The sequence below is a fragment of the Antechinus flavipes genome, chromosome X (assembly GCF_016432865.1).
Source record: "Antechinus flavipes isolate AdamAnt ecotype Samford, QLD, Australia chromosome X, AdamAnt_v2, whole genome shotgun sequence".
NCBI lineage: Eukaryota > Metazoa > Chordata > Mammalia > Dasyuromorphia > Dasyuridae > Antechinus > Antechinus flavipes.
The window spans coordinates 57,223,815-57,248,438 of record NC_067404.1 but is presented as its reverse complement, the minus strand read 5'-3'; the positions used below and the strand labels follow the sequence as shown (position 1 = coordinate 57,248,438).

The 24,624-nt window shown below is 42.9% G+C and overlaps 1 protein-coding gene across 4 annotated transcripts in view; it reads right to left on the bottom strand.

Annotated features, from left to right (window-relative positions):
* LOC127542933 (paraneoplastic antigen Ma6E-like) overlaps positions 1-24,624 on the bottom strand; it is a 151,887-nt gene that overhangs the window by 87,750 nt on the left and 39,513 nt on the right. For 2 of the 4 annotated variants that reach the window (XM_051968852.1, XM_051968855.1), the window contains exons 1-2: positions 21,579-23,101; positions 20,933-20,985 (exon numbers count right to left, since the gene is read on the bottom strand). The gene's annotated coding sequence lies outside the window, so the exon portion shown is untranslated. Of the gene's footprint in view, positions 1-20,932; positions 20,986-21,578; positions 23,102-24,624 lie in introns of those variants that run through there. The other 2 variants (XM_051968851.1, XM_051968854.1) reach the window with 1 other exon arrangement.

Below are 24,624 nucleotides of genomic sequence, written 5' to 3'. Positions count from 1 at the left end.
GACAGATGGGGAGTAAGGATAGACAGAAGAAGAGAGAGTGGAGAAGGGAGAAGCAGAGAAATAAAGAGAAAATGAGGAAGAAAGAGAAGGATAGAGAGAGGTGAGACAGAAGGAAAGAGAGAAATGAGACAAAGAGGAGAGAAAGAGAGGGTAGGAAGAGATGATAGAGAGAAGGAGAAAGGCAAGAATTGAGGGGCAGAAAAAAAAGAAAGAAAAGAAGGGAGAGAAGAGGAGACAGGTAAAGAGAAAGAAGTAGGAAAGAGAAGAGAAAACAGAGAGACAGACAGAAAAAAAGACAAAAGATGGGGGGGACTAGAGAGAAGAAGAGAAGAGTGGACAAGAGAGAGGCAAAGCAATAAAGAAAGAGAAAGAAAGAAAAGGAGGGATAGAAAAAGAGAGAGACAGAAATGAGAGAGAAGGAGAAAGACAGGGTGAGGAAAGGCCTTAGAGAGAAGGAGAAAGGTGAAAATTGAGAGATGGCAAAAGAAGGAGAGAATAAGTAAAAGGAGAGAGAGAAAGAGAATGGGAAAGAAAAAGGTACAGAGAAAAAGGAAGGGAAAGAGAGAGGGGGAGAGAAAAACACAGTGAAAGATGGAGGATGGGAATAAGGATAGAGAGACAGACAGATGGGAGAATGGAAAGACAGAGAAAGATTGAGTAAGAAAGGAATAGAGAGAGAGAGAAAGAAAAAGAGGAAAGAAAGAGGGAGGGGAGAACGAGGAAAGAGGGAGAGAGACAGAAAGAGAAAAAGTAAGGGGGTAGGGGGACTAGAGAGAAGGAGAGATGGGATGATAGGAAGGTAGAGGTATAGAGAGAGAGAGAGTAAGGAAAAGGGGGAATGGAAGGAGAAAATAGAATGGGGAGAGAAAGATAAGAAGAGAGGGAGAGAGACAAAAGAGAAAGAGAGTGAGGAGAGGGTGGTAGAGAGAAGAAGAAAGGTGAGAATTGAGAGGTGGCAAAAGAATGAGAGAATAAAGACGAGAAGGAGTGAGAGAAAGAGGGAGCAGAGGGTGGGAAATAAAAAGTACAGAGAAAAAGGAGGGAAAGATAGGGAGAGATGGAGACAGAAATAGAGTGAAAGACAGAGATTGGGGAATAAGGATAGAAAAAGACAGATAAGAGAATGGAGAGGCAGAGAAACAGAGAGAAAGAAACAGAAGGAAGGATAGAAAAAGGGGAGAAAGAAGGAGAGAGAGAAATGAGAAAAGAGGAGAGAAAGAGAGAGGGTAGGAAGAGGTGGTAAAGAGAACGAGAATGGCGAGAACAGAGAGGCAGAAAAAGAGAGTAAGAAAAAAAAGAAGGGAGAGAAAGAGAAGGGGGGAGGCAAAGAGAGAAAGAAGTGGGAAAGAGGAAAGAAAACAGACAGAAAAAAAGACAAAAGATGGGCAGGAGGGCTAGAGAGAAGAAAAGAAGAGTGGAGAAGGGAGAGAGAAAGAAAGAGAAAGGAAGAAAAGAGGGGATAGAAAGAAAGAGGGAAGAAAGAGGGAGACAGAGAAATGAGAGAGAAGGAGAAAGAGGGTGGGGAGAGGCCTTAGAGAGAAGGAGAACGGTGAGAATTGAGAGGTGGCAAAAGAACGAGAGAATAAGGAAGAGAAGGAATGAGAGAAAGAGAGAGCAGAGAGTGAGTGGGAAAGAAAAAAAGTACAGAGAAAAAGGAGGAAAGAGAGATGGAGAAAGAAACAAAGTGAAAGACAAAAGGCGGGAGTAAGGATATAAAGAAATAGAAATGGGAGAATGAAGAGGTAGAGAAAGAGTGAGTAAGGAAGGGATAGAGAGATGAGAAAAAGAGGAAAGAAAGAGAGAAAGAGAAAGACAGAATAGAAAGGAGGGAGATGAAAATAGAAAGAGGATGGGGAGGGGGCCTAGAGTGAAGAAAATGTTAGAATGGAGAGGTGGCAAAGGAACGAGAGAAGAACAAAGAGGACTGAGAGAAAAGGGAAGCAGAAAGTGGGAAAGAGAGAAGCCAGAGATGAAAAGACAGAGAAATGCTGAGTAAGGTAGGGATAGAGAGAGAGAAAGAAGAGGAAAGAAAGAGAGGGGAGAATGGAGAAGCAGAGAAAGAGAGAAAGAAGAGGAGGGATAGAAAGAGAGGGAGAGAGAGGTAAATAAAGAAGAAGAAAAAAGAGAAAGAGAAAGACTGAGAGTGGGGACGTGGGCTAGAGAGAAGGAGAGAGGGGAGAGAGAGAGAAGAGAAGAGAGGAGGAAAGAGAGAGAAAGAGAAAATGAGGAGAGAAAATAAGATGCAGAGAGTGAGGAGAGGGGATAGAGGGAAGAAGAAAGATGAGAATTGAGAGGGGACAAAAGAACATGAGAATAAAGAAAACAAAGAATTAGAGAAAGAGGAAACAGTAGGAAATTTAAAAGTACAGAGAAAAGGGAGGGAGAGAGAAAGACAAGGAGAGAGGCGGAGAGAAAGTGAGAGAAAAATAGAGGTTTGGGAATAAGGATAGAGAGAAAGACAGATGGGAGAATGGAGAGGAAGACAAATAGAAAGAGAAAGAAGGAGGGATAGAAAGAGAAAGAACAGAGAAAGAGGAGAAAGAACAGAGAGATAGAAAAGACAGAAGGTGGGCAGGGGGCTAGAGAAAAAGAGATAGGGAAATAGTAAGAAAAAAGAGAGGGAGAGAAACAGAAAGACAAAGAGTTAGGAGAGAGGATAGAGAGAAAGAGTGGGGAGAATGGAGAGGTAGAGAAATAGAGAGAAAGGAAGAGAAAGAGGAAGAGAAAGAGAGGTAAAGAAAAAAGAGAGAAAGAGGAGAAAAACAGACAGAAAAAGATAGAAGTTGGGCAAGGGTGCTGGAAAAAAGGAGGAAAGTGTGGAATGGAAAGGCAGAGAAATTAAGACAAAATAAGGAAGAAAAAGAGGGAAAGAAAGACAGTGTGAAAAGGTGAGAGAGAGAAAGAGAGAATGAGGAGAGAAAAGAAGAGAGGGAGAGAGACAGAAAGAGTGAGGAGAGAAGGTAGAAGAAAGGTGAGAAGAAAGGGCAGAAAAATAGAGAGTAAAAAAGAAAAGAAAGAAAAAGAGGGGAGAGAGAGGTAAAGAGAGAAAGAAGAAAAAAGCAGACAGAAAAAGAAAGAAGATGGAAAGTGGGAATAGAGAGAAAGAAAGAGTAAAGAAGGGAGAAGTAGAGAAAAAAGGAAGGAAGAAAAGGGGGAAAAGCAAGAGGGAAGAAAGGAGGAGGGAAAAATGAGAGAAAAAGAGATAGAAACAAAAAGAGAAAGACAGTGGGGAGGGGACTAGAGTGAAGAAAACGTGAGAATTGAGAGGTAGCAAAAGAACGAAAGAATAAGAGGAAGGAGGGAGAGAAAGAGGAAGCACAGTAAAAAGAGAAAAAGGAGAGAAAGAAAGGTAGAAAAAGGAGAGAGAAAGAGAGTGAGGAGTAAGGATAGAAGGACAGATGGGAGAATGAAGAAGTAGAGAAACAGAAGGAGGGATAGAAAGAGAGAGATAAAGAGAGAAAGAAAAAACAGAGAAAAGGCATAAGGTGAGCTGGGGGGCTAGAGAGAAGGAGAGAGGAGAGACAGAAAAATAGAGAGTGAGTAAGGAAGAGAGGGAGGGAGAAAAAGAGAGGAGAGAGAGAATGAGCAGAGGGAGAGAAACAAAGAGAAAGAGAGTAAGAAGAGAGGGGAGAGAGAAGGAAAAAGGCAAAAATTGAGAGACATAATAAATAGAGAATAAGGAAGAAAAGAAGGGACAAAAAGAGGGAGAGTGAGGTAAAGAGAAAGAAAATTGGAACATAAGGTTTTGCAACTGTCAATGCTGAAAAATTACCCATGCATATATCTTGTAAATAAAAAACTATAATGAAAAGAAAAGAAAGAAGGAGAGAGAGTATCAAATGGAGAAGCAGAGAAAAAAGAGTAAAGAAGAAGTGAAAGAGAGAGAGAGAGAGAGGAGAGAGGGGAGAGAGAGAAAGAGAGAACGAGGAAAGAAAAAGGCAGAGAGAAAGAGAAGGGATAGAGGGGGGGCTAGAGAGAAGAGAGGCAAAAATGGAGAGGCAGAAAAATAGAGAGAAGGAAAGAGAAAAGGAAGAGAGAAAGAGGAAAGAAAGAAGGAGAGAGACAGAAAAGCAAAATGAGGAGAAGGGGTAGAGAGAAGGAGAAATGCAGAAAAATAGAGAATAAGAAAGAAAAGAAGTGAGAGAAAGAGGGGAGGAGAAAGAAGAGAGAAAGAGAATAGAAAAAGAGATAAAAAGAAGATGGGGAGTGGGGATAGAGAGAATGGAGAAGAGAGGCAGAGAAATAGAGTAAGGAAGAAAAAGAGGAAGAGAAAGAGAAGGGTGAGAGAGAGGTAAAGAGAGAAAGAAGAAAGAGGAAAGAAGAACAGAGGGAGAAAGAGAGAGGATGAGGAGTGGGAAGCTGGCAAAAGAACAAGAGAATAAGGAAGAGAAAGAGTGAAAGAGGAAGCAGAGAGTTAAAGACAAAAGTACAGAGAAAAAGGAGGAAAGACAGGAAGAGATGGAGAGAGAAACAGAGTGAAAGATGGAGGGTGGGAGTAAGGATAGAGAGAAAGACAGATGGGTGAATGGAGAAGCAGAGAAAGAGTGAGTTAGGAAGGGATAGAGAGAGAAAGAACAGAAAAAGAGGAAAGAAAGGGAGAAAGAACAGAAAGAGGGAGGGTAGGGAAAAGAGATAGAAGGAGAAAAGCATGAATGAAGAGGAAGAGAGGGAGGGAGAGAAAGGGAAAAGAGAGAGACTGAGGAGAGAAAGACAAAGACAAAGTAAAAAAAAAGGGGTAGAGAGAAGGAAAACGGCAAGAACTGAAAGGCAAAAAATAGAGAGTAAGGAAAAAAATGAGAGAAAGAGATGGGGCAGAAGGAAGGAGAGAAATAAACAAGAGAAAAACAGAAAGAAAAGACATGGAGAGAGACAAAGAGAAAGACAGGGTAGGGAGAGGGGGTAGAGAGAAGAAGAAAGGCGAGAATTGAAAGGCAGAAAAAAATAGAGAGTAAGTAAGTAAGTAATAGAGAGTAAGTAAAGAAGGGAGAGGGAGAAAGATGTAAAGAAAGAAAAGGAAAGAAGAGAGAAAATCGAGAGATAGGTAAAGAAAGAAGAAGGGCAGAAGGGCTAGAGAGAAGGAGAGAAAACATGAAATGGAGAAGAAGAGAAATAAAGAGAGTAAAGAAAAAAGGAGGGAAAGAAAGAATGAAGAGAGAAAGAGGAGATAAAGAGAAAGACTAAAGATGGTGAGGTGGGCTAGAGAGAAGGGAGAGTAGAAATGGAGAGAGAGAGGGCGGGGAGGGAGGGAGGGAGGAGGAGAAGAAGGAGAAGAGAAGAGAAAACAAGGAGAGAAAGAAGAGACTTAGAGAAGCAGAGAGAAAAAGACAAGAGTGAGAAGAGGAGGTAGAGAGAAAAAGAATGGTGAGAATTGTGAGGTGGCAAAAAAACAAGAAAATAAGGAAGACAAGAAGTGAGAGAAAGATGGAGTAGAGAATGGGAAATAAAGTACAGAGAAAAAAGAGGAAAGACAGGGAGAGATGGAGAAAGAACAGAGAAAAACAGAGTTTGGAGAATAAGGATAGAGACAAAGACAGATGAGAGAATGGAGAGGCAGAAAAATAGAAAGGAACAGAAGGAGGGATAGAAAGAGAGGGAAGAAAGAGGTAAAGAAAAACAGAGAAAGAGGAGAGAAAACCAAGAGACAAAAAAAGAAAGACAAAATGTGGGCGGGGGAGCTAGAGAGAAAGAGAGAGCATAGAATGGAGTGGCAGAGAAATGAAGAAAAAATAAGGGAGAAATGAAGGGAGAGAAAGAGGGTGAAGAGGAGAGAAAAAGAGAGATAGAGAATAAGAAGAGAGGGTAGAGAGAAGGGAAAAGGCAAGAATTGAGAGGCAGAATAATAAGTAGAGAGTAAGGAAGAAAGGGAGAAAAAGAGAAGGAGAGAGAGGTAAAGAGAAAGAACAGAGAAAGAGGAGAGAAAAACAGAGACAAAAAAAAGACAAGATGGGGAGTAGGGATAGGAAAAGGAGAGAGAGTGGAGAAGGGAGAAGCAGAGAAATAAAAAGAGAATGAGGAAGAAAGACGGGGATAGAAAGAGAGAGGGGGAGAGAGAGGAATGAGACAAAAGAGAAAGAGAGAGGGTGGGGAGAGGCAGTAGAGAGGAGAAGGGCGAGAATTGAGAGTATAGAATGGAGAAGCAGAGCAATTAAGACAAAATAAGGAAGAAAAAGGAGAAAAAGAGTGTGAGAGAAGGAGAGAGAATGAAGAGAGAAACAGAGAGAATAAGAAGAGAGGGTAGAGAGAAGTAAAAAGGAAAGAATTGAGAGGCAGAATAATAATTAGAGAGTAAGGAAGAAAAAGGAGAAAAAGAGAGGGGGAGAGAAAGAGGTAAAGAGAGAAAGAAGAGAAAAACCGAGACAGAAAAAGAAAGAAGATGGAGAGTGGGAATAGAGAGAGAGAGCGAAGAAAGGAGAGGCAGAGAAATAAAGAAAAAGTAAGGAAGAAAAGAGGAATAGAAGGAGAAAGGGGAGAAAGAGGGAGGGAGAAATGAGAGAAAAAGAGGTAGCGAGATAGGAAAGCAAAGAGGATGAGAAGTGGGGCCTAGAATGAAGAAAACATGTGAGAATTGAGAGGCGGCAAAAGAACGAGAGAATAAGGAAGACGAGTGAGAGAAAGAGGGAGCAGAGAGTGTGAAAGAAAAAAGTACAAGAAAAAGGAGGGAAATACAGAGAGAGATGTAGAGAGAAACAGAGTGAAAGATGGAGGGTGGGAGTAAGGACAGAGAGAAAGACAGATGGGAGAATGGAGAGGTAGAGAAAGATTGAGTTAGGAGGGGATAGAGAGAGAAGAGAAAAAGAAGCAAGAAAGAAAGAAAATGAGAGGGGAAAAAGGAGAAAAAGAGGGAGAGAGACAAAGAGAGTAAGGGTGGGAAGGGGGCTAGAAAGAGGGAGAGATAGGATGATAGAAAGGTAGAAATATAGAGATTAAGGGAAAGAGAGGAGGGATGGAGGGAGAAAATAGAAGGAGGAGAGAAAGATAAGAGAGGGAGAGAGACAGAAAACGAAAAGAAGTAAGGAGAAGGAGTAGAGAGAAGAAGCAAGGTGAGAATTGAGAGGCAGAAAGATAGAGAGTAAGGAAGAAAAGAAGGGAGAGGGAAGAGAAAGGTAAAGAAAGATAGAAGAGAGAAACACAGAGAAAATGAAAGAAGGTGGGCAGGAGGGCTTGAGTATCAAATGGAGAAGCAAAGGAAAAAAAGAGTAAAGAAGAAAAGTAGGGAGAGAGAGAGAGAGAGGACAAGGAAAGAAAAAGGCAGAGAGACAGAGAAAGAGGGGGTACAGAGAGTGGGGCTAGAGAAGAGAGAGGCAGAAAAATAGAGAGAAAGGAAGAAAAGGAAGGAGAAAAAAGAAAAGAAGAGAGAGAAAGAGGAAAGAAAGAGAAGGAGAGAGACAGAAAGACAAAGTGATGAGAGGGGGTAGAGAGAAGGAGAAATGCAGAAAAATAGGGAATAAAAAAGAAAAGAAGTGAGAGAAAGAAGTAAAGAAAGAAGGAAGATAGAAAAACAGAAAAAGAAGATGGGGAGTGGGGATAGAGAGAAGGAGAGAGTGGAGAAGAGAGGGGCAGAGAAATAAAGAAAGAGTAAGGAAGAAAAAGAGGGAGAGAAAGAGAAGGATAAGAGAGGTAAAGAGAAAGAGGAAAGAAAAACAGAAAGTGAAAGACAGAGGATGGGGAGTGGGAGGCTGGTAAAAGAATGAGAGAATAAGGAAGAGAAAGAGGAAGCAGAGAGTGTGAAAGAAAAAAGTACATAGAAAAAGGAGGGAAAGAGAAAAAGATGGAGAGAGAAACAGTGAAAGATAGAAGGTGGGAGTAGGGATAGAGAGAAAGACAGATGGGAGAATGGAGAAACAGAGAAAGAGTGAGTTAGGAAGGGATAGAGAGAGAGAGAAAAGAAAAAGAGGAAAGAAAGAGAGAAAGAGTGGAGAAAGAAGAGAGAAAGAGGGAGAGAGACAGAAAGAGAAAGAGTAAGGATGGGGAGGGGGCCTAGAGAAAAGGAGAGATGGGAGGATAGAAAGGTAGGTAGATAGAAAGGAAAAGAGAGGGGGGATGAAGGAAGAAAATAGAATGAGGAGAGAAAGATATGAAGAAAGGGAGAAAGATAAGAAGAGGGAGAGAGACAGAAAGGGAAAAGAAGTGAGGAGAGGGGGTAGAGAAAAGAAGCTAAGTGAGAATTGAGAGGCAGAAAGATAGAAAATAAGGAAGAAAAGAAGGAGAGGGGAGAGAAAGGTAAAGAAAGAAGAGAGAAAAACAAAATGAAAGAAGGTGGGCAGAAGGGCTTGAAAAAAGGAGAGGGAGAATCAAATGAAGAAGCAGAGAAAAAAGAGTAAAGAAGAAAAGGGGAGAGAAAAGAGAGAGGGGAGAAAGAGGAAGAGAGAGAGAACGAGGAAAGAAAAAGGCAGAGAGACAGAAAGAGAAAGAGAGGGGTTACAGAGAGGGGGGCTAGAGAAAAGGAGAGAGGCAAGAATTGAGAGGCAGAAAAAAAGAGAGAAAGGAAGAAAAGGAGAGAAAGAGAGGGAAGAGAGACAGAAGAGAGAAAGTGAGGGAGAGAGACAGAAAGACAGAGAGTGAGGATAGGAGGTAGAGAGCAGGAGAAAGGTGAGAAATGAGATGCAGAAAAATAGGGAATAAGAAAGAAAAGAAGTGAGAGAAAGAGGTAAAGAGAGAAAGAAGATAGAAAAACAGAAAAAGAAGATGGAGAGTGAGGATAGAGAGAAGGAGAGAGAGTGGAGAAGAGAGAGGCAGAGAAATAAAGAAAGAATAAGGAAGAAAAAGAGGGAGAAAAAGAGAAGGATGAAAGAGAGGTAAAGAGAGAAAGAAGAGAAAAAAACAGAAAGAGAAAGATAGAGGATGGGGAGTGGGAGGCTAGAGCAAAGAAAATATGGGAGAATTAAGAGGTGGCAAAAGAATGAGAGAATAAGCAAAAGAAGAAGTGAGAGAAAGAGGAAGCAGTGTGAAAGAAAAAAGTACCCAGAAAAAGGAGGGAAAGACAGGGAGAGATGGAGAGAGAAACCGAGTGAAAAATGGAGGGTGGGAGGAAGGATAGAGAAAAAAACAGATGGGAGAATGGAGAAAAAGAGAAAGAGTGAGTTAGGAAAGGACAGAGAGAGAAGAAAGAGAGAGAAAGAGGGAGGGTAGGGAGAAGAGATGGAGAGAAGGAGAAAAGGGGGAATGAAGAGGCAGAGAAATATAGAGAAAGGAAGGAAAGGATTGAGAAAAAGAGAAGAGGCAGGGAGAGAGAGAAAGACGAGAGAAAAAGGAAAGAAAAAGGGAAAGAGAAAGATGTTAGGTGAGTAGAGGGGCTAGAGAAAAGTAGAGATATAGAGAAAAAATAAGGAAGAGAGGGAGGGAGATAAAGTGAGGGAAGAGAGAAAGTAGAGAGAATGAGGAGATAAATAGAAGGAGAGAGAGAGAAAGACAAAGAATGAGAAGAGAGAGAACGAAAAAGGCAAGAACTGAGAGGCAAAAAAATACAGAGTAAGGAAAAAATGAGAAAAAGACATGGGGCAGAAGGAAAGAGAAAAATAAAGAAGAGAAAAACAGAAATAAAAGACATGGAGAGAGAAAGAGAAAAACAGAGGGTGGGGAGAGGGGGTAGAGAGAAGAAAGGGGAGAATTGAGAGGCAGAATAATGAATAGAGAGTAAGGAAGAAAGAAAGGACAAAAAGAGGGGAAGAGAGAGGTAAAGAAAGAGGAGAGAAAAACAGAGAGACAGAAAAAAGACAGAAGATGGAGAGTAGGGATAGAGAGAAGGAGAGAGAGTGGAGAAGGGAGAAGCAGCGAATTAAAGAAAGAGGAAAAAATAAGGGCATAGAAAGAGAGATGAGAAAGAGGTAGAGAGAGAAATGAGACAGAAAGAGGAGAAAAAGAGAAAGGGTGGGGAAAGAGAGAGTGAGAGACAGTAGAGAGAAAGGTGAGAATTGAAAGGCAGAAAAAAGAGAGAGTAATAAAGAAAAGAAGGAGAGAGAAGTGGTAAAAAGATGAGAAAAACAGAGACAAAAAATACAAAAGATGGGCAGGGGGCTAGGAGAAGAAAAGAGTAGAGAAGGGACAGGCAGAGAAATAAAAAGAAAGGAATAAAATGGGGATAGAAAGAGAGAAGGGAAAAGAGGGAGACTGAGAAATGAGAGAGAAAGAGAAAGACAAAGGGTGGAGAGAGGCCTTAGAGAAAAAGGAGAAAGGCAAGAATTGAGAGCTGGCAAAAGAAGGAGAGAATAATGAAGAAAAGGAGGGAGAGAAAGAGGGAACAGAGTGGGAAAGAAAAAAAGGAGAGAAACACAGGGAAAGAGGGAGAGAAATGGAGAGAAAGCAAGAAGATGGGGAGTAAGGATAGAGAGAAAGACAGACGGGAGAATGGAGATGCAAAGAAAGGGTGACTAAGGCAAGGATCCAAAGAGAGAGAGAGAAAAGAAAAAGAGGAAAGAAAGAGAGAGGGGAGAGAGGATAGAGAGAAGGAGAGAGAGTGGAGAAGGGAGAGTCAGAGAAATAAAAAAAGAGTAAGGAAGAAAAGAAGGGTAAGAGTCATGGAAAAAGAGGGAGAGAGAAAAAGGAGAGGGAACAAGGAGAGAAAGAGAAAGACTGAGGGTGGGAAGGTATGCTAGAGAGGAGAGAGAGAGAGTAGAAATGGAGAGAGAAAGAGAGATGGAGACAGAAAGAGAGAGAGAACAGAAAACGAGGAGAGAAAGATAAGAAGAGATGTAGAGAGACAAAAAGAGAAAGAGGGAGAGTGAGGAGCAGGGGTAGAGAGAAGAAGCAAATTGAGAAGTAGTAAAAGAACGAGAGAATAAGGAACACAAGGACTGAGGGAAAGAGGGAGCAGAATGGGAAAGAGAAAAAGGAGAGAAAGACAGGGAGAGATGGACAGAGAAACAGAGAAATAGTGAGGAGTAAGGATAGAGAGAAAGACAGATGGGAGAATGAAGAGGCAGAGAAGTAAAGAGAAAGAAACAGGAGAGATAGAGAGAAAGAGAGAAGGTGGGCAGGGGGATAGAGAGAAGGAGAGAGAGAAATAGAGAGTGAGTAAAGAAGAGAGGGAGGGAGAGAAAAAGGGGAGAGAGAGAAAGCAGAGAGAATGAAAAGAGAAGATAAGAGAGAAATATAAAGAGAAAGAGAGTAAGGAGAGGGGGTAGAGAGAAGAAGAAAGACAAGAATTGAGAGGCAGAATAATAAACAGAAAGTAAGGAAGAAAGAAAGGACAAAAAGAGAGGGGGAGAAAGAGAAGAGAAAAACAGAGAAAAAAGACAGAACATGGGGATTGGGATAGAGAGAAAGAGAGTGCAGCAGGGAGAACCAGAGAAATAAAGAAAGAGGAAGAAATAGGGGGATAGAAAGAGAGAGGGTAGAAAGAGGGAGAGAAATGAGACAGAAAGAGGAGAGAAAGAGAGAGGATGGGAAGAGGTGGTAGAAGGAGAAAGGCGAGAATTGAGAGGCAGAAAAAAGAGAGTAAGAAAGAAAAGAAGGGAGACAAAGAGAAGGAGGATAGACAGGTAAAGTGAAAGAACAGAGAAAGAGGAAAAAAACGGAAACAGAAAAAAACAGTAAGTGGGCAGGGGGGCTAGAGAAAAAGGAGAGAGGGGAGAGAGGACAGGTAGAGAAATAGAGTAAGGAAGAGAATGAAGGAGAGAAAGAGAGAGGGGAGAGAGAGAAAGTAGAGAGAATGAGGAGATAAAGATAAGAAGAAAGGGACAGAAACAGAAAGACAGAGAGTGAGGAGAAGGGATAGAGAGAAAGAAAGGAGAGAATTGAGAGGCAGAAAAAAGAGAAAGAAGGAGGAGAGAGGTAACAAGAGAAGAAGGAAAGAGGAGAGAAAAACAAAGAGAAGGGTAAAAGACAAAAGATGGTCAGGGGGCTAGAGAGAAGGAGAGAGAGTAGAGAAGAGAGAGGCAAAGAAAGAGAAAGAAAAAAAGGGGGGATAGAAGGAAGAAAGAAGGAGGGAGAATGAGAGAAAAAGAAGTAGAGAAACAGAAAGAGAATGGGGAGGAAGACTAGAATTAAGAAAACATGTGAGAATTGAGAGGTGGCAAAAGAACAAGAAAATAAGAGGAGAGAAAGAGGGAGCAGAATGGGAAAGAAAAAATGAGAGAAAGACAGGGAGAGCTAGAGAGAGAAACAGAGAGAAAGAGAGAGTAGGGAGTAAGGATAAAGAGAAAGATGGATGGGAGAATGGAGAGGCAGAGAAATAGAGAAACAAAAGGAGGAATAGAAAGAAAGAGGGGAGAGAGGTAAAGAGAGAAAGAGGAGAAAAACAGAAAAGACAGAATGTGGGCAGGGGGGCTAGAGAGAAGGAGAGAGAGAGAGGTAGAGAAATAAAGAGTAAGGAAGAGAGGAGGGGAGAGAAAGAGAGAAGACAGAATGAGGAGAGAAAAATAAGAAGAGAGGGAGAACAACAGAAAGAGAAAGACAGAATGAGGAGAGAGTATAGAGAGGAGAGAGAGTGGAGAAGGGAGAAGCAGAGAAATAAAGAATGAGGGAGAAAGAAGAGGATAGAAAGAGAGAAAGGAGAAAGAGGGAGAGAGAGAGAAATGGGACAGATTGTGAGTATTGAGAGGTAGCAAAAGAAGAGAAAGACAGGGAGAAATGGAGAGAGAAATAGAGGGTAGGGAGTAAGGATAGATAGATGGGAGAATGAAGAGGCAGAGAAAAGGTGAGTAAGGCAGGGATAGAGAGAGAAAAAGAAGAGAAAAACAGGAAAAAGAAAAAGGGGGCAGAGGGGATAGAGAGAAGGAGAGAGTGGAGAATGAAGAGGCAGCAAAATAGAATGAGGAAGAAAGAGGGGGATAGAAATAGAAAGGGGAGAAAAGGGGAAAGAGAGAAATGAGACAGAAAGAGGAGAGAGAGAGAGAGGGTGGGAAGAGGCAGTAGAGAGAAGGAAGAAGGCAAGAATTGAGAGTCAGGAAAAAAAGAAAGAGTAAGAAAGAAAAGAATGGAAAGAAAGGGGAGAGAGATAAAGAGAGAAAGAAGTGGGAAAGAGGAGAGAAAAACAGAGAGAAGAAAAAGAAAGAAAATGGGGAGTAGGAATAGAGAGAAGGAAAGTGGAGAAAGGAGAAACAGAGAATGAGGAAGAAGAGGAAGAGAGAGGGTGGGGAGAGGGAGTAGAAGGAAAAGGGTGAGAATTGAGAGGCAGGAAAAAGAAAGAATAAAAAAGAAAAAAGGGAAAGAAAGACGAGAGAGAGAAAAAGAGACAAAGCAGTGGGAAAGAGGAGAGAAAAATAGAGACAGAAAAGAAGACAAAAGATGGGCATGGGGGCTAGAGAGAAGAAGAGTTAAAAAGGGAGAGGAAGAAAAATAAAGAGAAAGGAAGAAAAGGGGAAAGAAAGAGAAAGGAAGAAAGAGGAAGACAGAGAAATAGAAAGACAGGGTAAAGAGAGGCCTTAGAATTATAAAGACAAGAGAGGCAGAGAGAGAGAGTTAGATAAAAAGAACAGGAAAGAGGAGAGAAAAACAGAGACAGAAAAAAAAAACCATGGGAGTAGGGAGAGAGAGTGGAGAAGGGAGAAGCAGAGAAATAGAGAATGAGGAAGAAAGATGGAGATAGAAAGAGAGAGGGGAGAAAGATGGAGAGAGAAATGAGACAGAAAGAGGAGAAAGAGAGAGGGTGGGGAGAGGCAATAGAGGGAAGGAGAAAAGCAAGAATTGACAGGCAGAAAAATAAATAGAAAGTAGGAAAGAAAAAAGGGAAAGAAAGAGAAGGGGGAGAGACAGGTAAAGAAAGAACAGAGAAAGAGGAGAAATAAACAGTGAGACAGGTGGGCAGAGGGGCTAGAGAAAAGGAGAGAGGGGGAGAGAGAAGAAGAGAAAATGACGAGAGAAAGATAAGAGAGGAGAAAAAACAGAGAAAGATAAAGGAAGGAGAGGGGATAGAGGCAAAGAAAAAGGTGAGAATTGAGAAGCAGAATAATAGTAAGAAGAAAAGAAGGGACAAAAAGAAAGGGGGAGAGAGGTAAAGAGAAAGAAGAGTGAAAAACAGAGAGACAAAAAAAAGAATATGGTGAATTGGACTAGAGAGAAGGAGAGAGTGTGGAGAAGAGAGAAGCAAAGAAATAAAGAAAGAGAAAGGAAGAAAAGGGGGAGATAGAGAAATGAGAGAGAGAGAAAGACAGGGGGTGAAGAGAGGTCTCAGAAGGATAAAGATGAGAATAGAGAGACCGAATAATAAAGAGTAAGGAAGAAAAGAAGGGACAAAAAGAGAGGAGGAGAGAGGTAAAGAGAGAAAAAACAGAGAAAGAGGAGAGAAACAGACAAAAAAGACAGAAGATGGGGAGTATGAATAGAGAGAAAGAGAGAGTAGAGAAATAAAGAATGAGTAGGAAAGATGAGAAAAAGAGAGGAGAAAGAGGGAGAGAGAAATGAGACAGAAAGAGGAGAGAAGGAGAGAGGGTGGGGAGGAAGAGGTAAAGAGAAGGAGAAAGGTGAGAAGTGAAAGGCAGAATAATAAATAGTAAGGAAGAAAAGAAGGGGCAAAAAGAAGGAAGGGGAAAAAAGAAAGAACAGAGAAAGAGGAGAAAAAACAGAGAGACAGAAGAAAAAGACAGAAGATGGGGAGAGGATAGAGAGAAGGAAAGAGTAGAGAAGGGAAGAAAAAGAATAAGAAAGAAAAGAAGGGTGAGAAAGAGAAGGGGGAGGGACAGGTAAATAGAGAAATAACAGAAAGAGGAGAGAAAAAAAGAGAGACAGAAAAAGACAATATCTGGACGGGGGCTAGAGAGAAGGAAAAAGGCGAGAGAGGAGATGTAGAAAAATAGAGAGTAAGGAAGGGAGAGAGGGAGAGAAAGATGGGGAGAGAGACAAAGCAGAGAGAATGAAAAGAGAAACATAAGAAGAGGGAGAGAAACAGAAAGAAAAAGAGTGAGGAGAGGTTATAAAGGGAAAGAAAAAGGTGAGAATTGAGAGGCAGAGTAATAAATAGAGAGTAAGGAAGAAAAGAAAAGAAAAAGAGAAAGGGAGGGAGCAGTAAAGAGAAAAAGAACAGAGAAAAAAGGGAAAAACAGAGAGAGAAAAAAAAGACAGAAGATGGGGAGTAAGGATAGAGAGAAGGAGATAGAGTGGAAAAGGGAGAAGCAGATAAATAAAGGAAGAAGAAAGAGGGGATAGAAAGAGAGAGGAAAAGAGGAGAGAGAGAAATGAGACAAAGAGAGAGTGGGGAGAGGCGGTAGAGAGAAGAAGAAAGATGAGAATTGAGAGGCAGAAAAAAAAGAGTAAGAAAGAAAAGAAGGGAGAGAAAGAGAAGGGGGGGAGAGAGAGGTAAAGAGAGAAAGAACAGAGAAAGAGGAGAGAAAAAAGAGAGAGAGAAAAAGACAGTATCTGGACAGGTAGGCTAGAGAGAAGGAAAAAGGGGAAAGAGGAGATGTAGAAAAATAGAGAGTAAGGAAGGGAGAGAGGGAGAGAAAGATGGGGAGAGAGACAAAGCAGAGAGAATGAAAAGAGAAACATAAGAAGAGGGAGAGAAACAGAAAAAGAGCGAGGAGAGGTTATAAAGAGAAAGAAAAAGGTGAGAATTGAGAGGCAGAGTAATACATAGAGAGTAAAGAAGAAAAGAAAGGAGAAAAAGAGAAAGGGAGAGAGAGGTAAAGAGAAAGAACAGAGAAAAACAGAGAGAGACAGAAAAAAAGACAGAAGATGGGGAGTAAGGATAGAGAGAAGGAGAGAGAGTAGAGAAGGGAGAAGCAGAGAAATAAAGGAAGAAGAAAGAGGGGATAGAAAGAAAGGAAAAAAGGAGAGAGAGAAATGTGACAGAAAGAGGAGAGAAAGAAAGAGAGTGGGGAGAGGTGGTAGAGAGAAGAATAAAGATGAGAATTGAGAGGCAGAAAAAAGAGAGTAAGAAAGAAAAGAAGGAGAGAAAGAGAATGGAGAGAGAGAGAGGTAAAGAGAGAAAGAACAGAGAAAGAGGAGAAAAAACCAGAGACAGAAAAAAAAACAGGTGGGCGGGGGGCTAGAGAGAAGGAGAGAGAGGGAGACAGAAAGCAGAGAGAATGAGGAGAGAAAGATAAGAAGAAAGGACAAGAAACAGAAAGACAGAGAGTGAAGAGAGGGGATAGAGAGGCAGAAAAAAAGTAAGAAAGAAAAGAAAGTAGAGAAAGAGAAGGGGAAGAGACAAGTAAAGAGAGAAAGAACAGAGAAAGAAGAAAATTGAGAGGGGGCAAAAAAAGAGAGAATAAGGCATAGAAGGAGTGAGAAAATGGAAGCAGGAGTGGGAAAGAAAATATTACAGAGAAAAAGGAGTGAAAGACAGTGAGATGGAGAAAGAAACTGAAAGACAGAGGGTGGGAGTAAGGATACAAAGACAAATGGGAGAATAGAGAGGCAGGAAAGGGTAAGGAAGGGATTGAAAAAGTAAGAAGATAAAAAGAAAAAAAAGACAGATGGGGGAGGGGATAGAAAGAAGGAGAAAGGAAAGAATGGAGAGATAGATTAATATGGAGAAAGGAAGAGAAGGAAGGAGAAAAAGAGAAGGGGAGAGAGAAAAAAGAGAAAACCGAGAGACAGAAAAAGAAAGAAAGAATGTGGGCAGGGGGCTAAAGAGAAGGAGAGAGCACAGAATGGAGAGGCAGAGAAATAAAGAGAAAATAAGGAAGAAAAGGAGGGAGAGAAAGAGAGGGAAGAGAGAGGTAAAGAGAGAAAGATCAGAGAAAGAGGAGAAAAAACACAAAAAGACAGTAGGTGGGCAGGGAATCTAGAGAAAAGGGAGAGGGTATAGAGTAAAGGTAGAAAAATAGAGAGTAAGGAAGAGAGGGAGGGAGTGAAAGACAGAGGGGAAAGAGAGAAAGCAGAGAGAATGAGGAGAGAAAGATGAGAAGAGAGGGAGAGAAACATAAAGAGAGAGAGAGTGAGGAGACGGGATAGAGAGAAGGAAAAAGGCAAGAATTGAGAGGCAGAATAATAGAGAGTAAGGAAGAAAAGAAGGGACAAAAACAGAGGGAGAGAGAGAGGTAAAGATAAAGAACAGAGAAAGAGGAATGAAAAACAGACAGAAAAAAAGACAGATGATGGGGAGTTGGGCTAGAGAGAAGGAGAGAGAATGGAGAAGGGAGAAGCAGAAAAATAAAGAATGAAGAAGAAAGGGGGACAAAGAGAGAGGAGAGAAAGAAGGAGAGAGAGAAATGAGACAGAAAGAGGAGAGAAAGAGAAAGGGTGGGGAGAGGTGGTAGAGAAAAAGAGAAAGTTGAGAATTGAGTTGCAGAAAAAAGAGTAAGAAAGAAAAGAAGGAAGAGAAAGAGAAGGGGAGAGAGAGGTAAAAAGGGAAAGAACAGAGAAAGAGGAGAAAAAACAGAGACTGAAAAGGATAGTAAGTGGGCAGGGGGGCTAGAGAGAAGGAGAGAGGAGAGAGAGGAAAGATAGAGAAATAGAGAGTAAGGAAGAGAGTGAGGGAGAGAAAGAGAGGGAGAGAAAGAAAGCAGAGAGAATGAGGAGACAAAGATAAGAAGAGAGGGAGAGAAACAGAAAGACAAAGAGTGAAGAGAGGGGATAGAGTGAAGGAAAAAGGCAAGAATTGAGAAGCAGAATAATAGAGAGTAAAGAAGAAAAGAAGGGACAAAAACAGAGGGAGAGAGAGGTAAAGAGAAAAACAGTGACACAAAAAAGACAGAAGATGGGGAGTAGGGATAGAGAAGAAGAAAAGGTGGAGAAAGGAAAAGCAGAGAAATAGAGAGAATGAGAAAAAAAGAAGATAGAGAGAGGGGAGAAGAGAGAGAAATGAGACAGAAAGAGGAGAGAAAGAAGGTGGGGAGAGGTGGTGAAGAGAAAGGTGAGAATTGAGAAGCAGGAAAAAAAAGTAAGACAGAAAAGAAAGTAGACAAAGAAAAGGGGAAGAGACAGGTAAAGAGAGAAAGAAGAGAGAAAAACAGAGAGAGACCAAAAAAAAAAAAAAAAGACAGAAGATAGGGAGTAGGTAATAGAAGGGGAGAGAGTGGAGAAGGGAGAAGCAGAGAAATAGAGAATGAGGAAGAAAGGAGGGATAGAAAGAGGGGGGAAAAGAGGAAGAGAGAAATGAGACAGAAAAAGAAGAGAAAAGAGAGAGTGGGGAGAGGTGGTATAGAGAAGGAGAAAGGTAAGAATTGAGAGGCAGGAAAAAGAGAGAGTAAGAAAGAAAAGAAGGGAGAGAAAGAGAAGGGGAGAGAGAGAGGTAAAGAGAAAGATCAGAGAAAGAGGGGAAAAAATAGACATAAAAAAGATAACAGGTGGACAGGGGGCTAGAGAGAAGGAGAGGGGAGAAGAGAGAAATAATAAGGAAGAAAGGGAGGGAGAGAGAAATCAGAGAGAACGATAAGAGAGGGAGAGAAATAGAGAAAGACAGAGTGAGGAGAGCAGATAGAAAGAAGGAAGAAGGTGAGAATTGAGAGGCAGAATAATAAATAGAGAGTAAGGAAGAAAAGAAAGAACAAAAAGAGAGGGGGAAAGTGATGTAAAGAGAGAAAGAAGAGAGAAAAGAGAGAAAAAAGACAGAAGATGGAGAGTAGGGATAGGAGAGAGAGTGGAGAAAGGAGAAGCAGAGAAATAAAAGAGAGAATGAGGAAGAAAGGGGGCTAGAAAGAGGGAGAGAGAAATGAGACAAAAAAATTAGAGAAAAGAGAGGGTGGGGAGAGGTGGTAGAGAGAAGGAGAAAAGCGAGAATTGAGAGATACAAATAAAAGAGAGAATAAGAAAGAAAAGGGAGAGAAAGAGAAGGAGGAGAGACAGGTAAAGAGAAAGAACAGAGAAAGAGGAGAAAAAGAAAAAGACAGTAGGTGGGCAGAGGGGCTAGAGAGGAGGAGAGAGGGGAGAGAGGAAAGGTAGAGAAATAGAAAGTAAGGAAGAGAGTGAGGGAGAGAAAAGAGAGGGGAAAGAAAGAAAGCAGAGAGAATGAGGAGACAAAGATGAGAGAGAGAAAAACAGAAAGAGAAAGACAGAGTGAGACGAGAGGAGAGAGAGAAGGAAAAAGGCAAGAATTGAAAGGCAGAATAATAGAGAATAAGGAAGAAAAGAAGGGAGTAAAAGAGAGAGGGAGAGAGAGGTAAAAAGAGAAAGAACAGGGAAAGAGGAATGAAAAATAGAGAGAGACCGAAAAAAAGACAGATGATATGCAGTCGGGCTAGAGAGGAGAGAGAGTAGAAAAGGGAGAAGCAGAGAAATAAAGAATGAGGAAGAAAGAAGTGTGTAGAAAGAGAAAGAGGGAGAGAGAGAAATGAGACAGAAAGAGGAGAGAAAGAAAGAGAGGGTGGGGAGAGGTGGTAGAGAGAAGTAGAAAAGCAAGAATTGAGGGGAAGGAAAAAAGTAAGAAAGAAAAGAAGGGAGACAAAGAAGAGGGAGGGACAGGTAAAGAGAAAGAAGTGGGAAAGAGGAAAGAAAAAGAAAGACACAGAAAAAAGATAGTAGGTGGGCAGTGGGACTAGAGAGAAGGAGAGAGTGAAGAAGGGAGAAGCAGAGAAATAGTAAGGAAAAGAGGGAGGGAAAGAAAGAAAGAGGGAGAGAGAGAAACCAGAGAGAATGAGGAGAGAAAGAAAAGAAGAGAAGGAAAGAAACCCAAAGAGAAAGAGAGTGAGGAGAGGGAATAGACAGAAGGAAAAAGGTGAGAATTGAGAGGTGGCAAAAAAGGAGAGAATAAGGCATAGAAGGAGTGAGAGAAAGAGAAAGCAGAGTGTGGGAAAGAAAAAAGTACAGAGAGAAAGGAGGGAAAAACACAGAGATGGAGAGAAACAGTGAAAGAAGGTGGGAGAGTAAGGATAGAGAGAAAGACAAATGGGAGAATAGAGAGACAGAGGAAGGGTGAGTAAGAAAAGGATAGAGAGAGAGAGAGAGGAGAAAAAGAAAGACAGAGCCAGGGAAGAAAGAGGGAGAGAGAGAAGGAAAGAAAGAGGGTGAGAAGTAAGGATAGAACACCAAATAGGAGAATGGAGAGGCAGAGGAAGGGTGAGTAAGGGAGGGATTGAGAAAGAAAGAAGAGGAAAAGAGGAAAGAGAGAGGGGGGAAGAGATAGAAAGAAGGAGAAAGGAGAGAATGGAGAGGTAGAGAAATATGGAGAAAGGAAGAGAAGGAAGGAGAGAAAGAGAAGGTAGAGAGAGGCAAAGAGAAACAAGAGGAGAGAAAATTGAGAGACAGAAAAAGAAAGAGAATGTGGGCAGGGGGTCTAGAGAGAAGGATAGAGCATTGAATGGAAAGGCAGAAAAATAGAAAATAAGGAAGAAAAGGAGGGAGAGAGGGTGGGGGAGAGAGATCAAGAGAGAAAGAACAGAGAAAGAGGAGAAAAAACAGAAAAAGATAGGTGGGCAGGGTGGCTAGAGAAAAGGGGAGAGGGGATAGAGTACAGGTAGAGAAATAGAGAGTAAAGAAGAGAAAGAGGGAGTGAAAGAGAGAGGAGAGAGAAAGCAGAGAGAATGAGGAAAGATAAGAGAGGGAGAGAAACAGAGAGGGGGAGGGGGGTAGAGAGAAGGAGAGAGAGGTGAATGGAAAGATAGAGAAATAGAGAGGAAGGAAGGGAGAGAAGCCATTGGGTGGTAGTGTAGTGCTGGGCTTGAAAACAACTTTCTGAGTTCAAACCCAGCCTCAGGTGGTAGCTTTGTGACCATGGTCAAGTCACTTCATCCTCTTTGTCTCAGCTTCTTGATCTGTAAAATGATCTGTAGAAAGAAATGGCAAACCCCTGCAGGATCATTGCCAAGGAAACCCCACTTAAGCCCGAAACAGTTCTACTCAATGGAAACAACTGAACAATAACAAAAAAATTAGTAGGTGGAGACAGGCGGGCTCCATAGGTAGTATAGATAGATGCTAGTGTGATAGAGATAGGTACAGAGATAGAGAGCTGGGAAGGAGGCAGGCTAGGCAGGCAGATAGATGCTTGCTGCTGCCAAAATTCTAAGGTAGGAGTTGGTTTCCCCCATAAAATGAGTTCTGGAATGAAGGCAGTTACATTGGGTGAGGTGGGGTGGGGGTGGGGACCAGGCAGGAAGGTCACAATGGGCGAGCTCACCTTTTCGGCAAGTTCACGATGTCTGGCGCTGTCTCCAGTTTCCACTTCTCTTGCTGCAAGAGGGGGAGAATGGCATAAAACAAGTTAGGAAGTAGCTTTGGAGATCTGAATTTTGGTTTGTCTTTGTTGGGGTTGGAGGACGGGAGGATGGGAGGATGGGGCGATGGGGCCCTGGGGCCCCTGGTTCCCCCCCCCCCGCTGCCAGAAAGAAACTGGCAAGTATCTTCCCATAAAGATTCCTAGGCTTTGGTTTTAGAAAAGTCCCAGCATTGGAAATTGATTTTTAATACACATGGTCAGACTCAAACAGTGACTGAGAGCAGCCTGCCATCATGGGAAGAGGGCTTTTTTCATCTCTGAACTGTACGGTCTAGCTTATCTCCAAGTCCCCTTAGAGCTCCCGGAGACCCTGTTCTGCTTCTCGGGGGAACAATCCACTAGGGCTAAGCTATCCTAATGAATGAGTACAAAGTCACCTTTTTTAATATATGTAGCAGGCAGGTACCCACCTATCCCGACATCTCGCTATACTACCATGGACCTAAACTCTGTTCCCTGGTTTCGGAATCCCAACCCCTTGCCCAAATCCCAGTTAGTGACATAACCATGGCTAGAAAACCCAGCCTCCCCGATTGCCAGACATCACCTGTGTGTGCTGAAGGCCGTACACAGTCAGCGTTCACAGAGAGAATTATTAGGAATCATAATCTCTACTCCCAGCTGTTTAAAATAAAATGAAACTGTAAGGGAGGACCATGAAAACCATAAGGAATCACCAATGAAGAGGTCCAGTGAAGGCCCCTGCACACCCAGTAGAAGGAAACCCTCGGGCCCCAAAAATGGCACACACTGACCAAGCCAATGGCCTTGCCAGTGCCCACATTCTGGCCTGCTCCTTCCCAGTCACTCCCCATTCCGTTTTAAATCCTTCCTGTTTCTTGGGAGCCCTGAAAATGGCCTACCTGAAGAGCCAGCAGCAGGAGGAGGCCTCCGTGACTCCCCACTCCTCGCTCCTGAGCAAGTAGTGGTGAAAGTTCTCTAAAGAGAACCCAGAATGTTAGGGTTCTGGGAACCTTGGAAACCACTGTGGACCTCTTCTGTTCCCCCCCACCCCAGCCCCACCCCTTACTGTTTCCTAGAGACGAAATCAGAGGGCAGAAACAAACATTGACCCCAAAGTTCCACAGCGAGGCAGGGGTCGAGCTGGTGCTCTAACTAGGCCTTACGACGCCAACTAAGCCCTATGGCACACTGTCCTCGCTGCTGTTCCTTGGAGGTGGAGTTTAGGTCTCTGATCAGGAATACAGTGTCACAAACTAAGGGCTCCATGGTTGTCTTCCCCATGTTACTGGTGAAGAAACTGAGGCCCCGAAAGTCAGTTCATTAAATAGTTATAGAGGTGACTTTTCAACGAGTAACACCGAGAACTTGAAGCCGTCTCTCTCTGCACTGCACAACAGATACAGGTACCCAGTTTGGGTAGAAGGGCCGTGGTAGCAAGTCAGATGATGGGCCTAGTGGTTTGTGGGGCAAATAAAACTTCAGTGCTAGATGTGAAAGCAGAGCATACCCCAAGGCTGAAATCCTTTCTGTGTTACGCTCAGAGAAGGGGAAAACCCAGAAGGCCCGAGTCTGACCCGCTCTCTGTGATTCTGAGCCCATCACTCCCTGGTGCTTTAGGCAACTCTCTAAGACTTAGTTGCAAAAGAGTTACCTCCCAGCAGGGGTGGAGGGATTTTTACACTGAGGAAATCACAGGTTGGGCAAAATAAACAGAAACAATGTGAAATGTATGCTCTTTACACCAGGTGACCCTCACACAGCCTGAACCAATAAAACGGGCAATTCCACAGAAGAGTGAAGCCTTCCTCCAGGTAGAGCCGTCAAAAAGTATACAATCAGGTACCCGACAGGCAACTGATTAAGCATTTCCATGGAGCTAACACACCTCTATGGAAAGCAGAGTCCTGCCTACTCGGCCTTATATATTTCACACAGCGCCAAAACTGCTTTTTACTAGTCATGTGACCTTGGACTGGCCACTTCACCTCTTTAGGTCTCAGTTTGTTCAACTTGGATGCCTTGTGGGCTTCCTCCCACGGCCTAGCCTTCTCTCCCAACCTTCCCTGGTTGTACTATTCCCATTTTTGTCCCTCCTCTCCCCCCCCCCCCCCCAGCTCTATGCTTTTACTCATTTAATCATTCTTTCCATAGATCCTATAATAGAGGCCCTGAGCTCCTTCTCCGTGCCAGGTAATGAGACCAGGTGCTAGATCAGGTCCTTCGGCCAAGGAATCGAAAATCTCCTGGGGTCAAGGGGGTGACGTACACCTGTACACAGAGAAGCGAATAAGCACGAGACAGGAAGAGAATACTAGCAGTGAGGAGAACGAGAGGTGTCACGTGAGCTGAACCTAGAAGGAAGACAGAAACTCATAGGCAAAGGTCCCAGCTGGGAGTGGGGATAGAACATCCCATATGAGAACCACCAGTGGGTCAATTTGGCTAGAATGGCATGAACCTCATGCCAGGAATGGATCTTTCCCCTCTTCCCAGAGTAACTGCCCAAATCTCTCCCTTCTTTCAAAAACCCAGCTCAGGTTCTACCTCCATGTGAAGCCTTCCCTGACTGCCCCCCCCACCAAAATTAGTCGCCTTCTCCTCAAATTTCTCCCGACAGGTCTGCCGCATTCAGATTGGACACTTCATCAGAGCCTACGTGTGTCGTGTGACCTTTTGTCTTCTCTTCAGGACATAGTAAGTATTTCATAAATATTGATGGCATGAATGTTTGATGATGGCACAGCCCCAGCTCCGTTCCCCAGTTGAGGTGGGGCTGTGGGAAAAGCCACCTACTGTCTATGCACAAATGGGGGGCAGGAGGAGTCCAGACCCGTTGGGTGCCAGGTACGGAAGCTTTTGATACAGACTTGCTTAGCCATTGTCGGCCAGCCGCTAAACCCCTTGGAGCCCCTGGCAGCTCCCTGAGGTCTTAAGGTGCGGCCTAGCTGCCCATCTGTGTCTGTAAAATGAGCTTTTGTTCAATTGTGCCCATTTGTCACCCCATAGGGTCTTCTGGGCAAGAGTGTTTTGCTGAAGTGGTTTGCCATTTCCTTCTCCCGTGGACTATGGGAAACAGGTTAAAAGTGGCTTGCCCTGGATCACCAGGCCACATTTGAACTCAAGCTTTCCTGATTCCAGGCCCAGCTCTATTCCACTGAAGCACCTAGCCGCCTCTAAGAGATGGGGTTCCCTAACACAAATGAAATTACACATTGGGAAGCAAAATAATGTCCAGTGTGAGATAGATCATGGCCAATATATGCAGTGAGCTGTGTTGGCTGGGAAAGCCTGGCCCTTTAAAAAAAACTGGTAGATGGGATCCCGCTATTTAGTAGTTGATTGAAAGCAGCTGAGCTCGTGAAGGTGTTTCTCATATTGTAAATACATCATCCCACTCCCACCCAGTCGGGCTGAGGGCTTTATGAGAGAGACCTTGGGACCTTGAGAGCAAGGTGGGCTCCTAAATGAAGGAGCCTGTTCGGAAAATGCCCAGGGAACCCCAGAAATCCAGCCGGGTCTGCGAGGAGGGAGGTGAGCCTGCTCTGATAGTGGGAATGAAGGGGAAAAAGTGGCGGTTTGGGACCCGGGCCTTGATTCTGAATCCCAGCACCTCTATTGAGCTGTGTCCA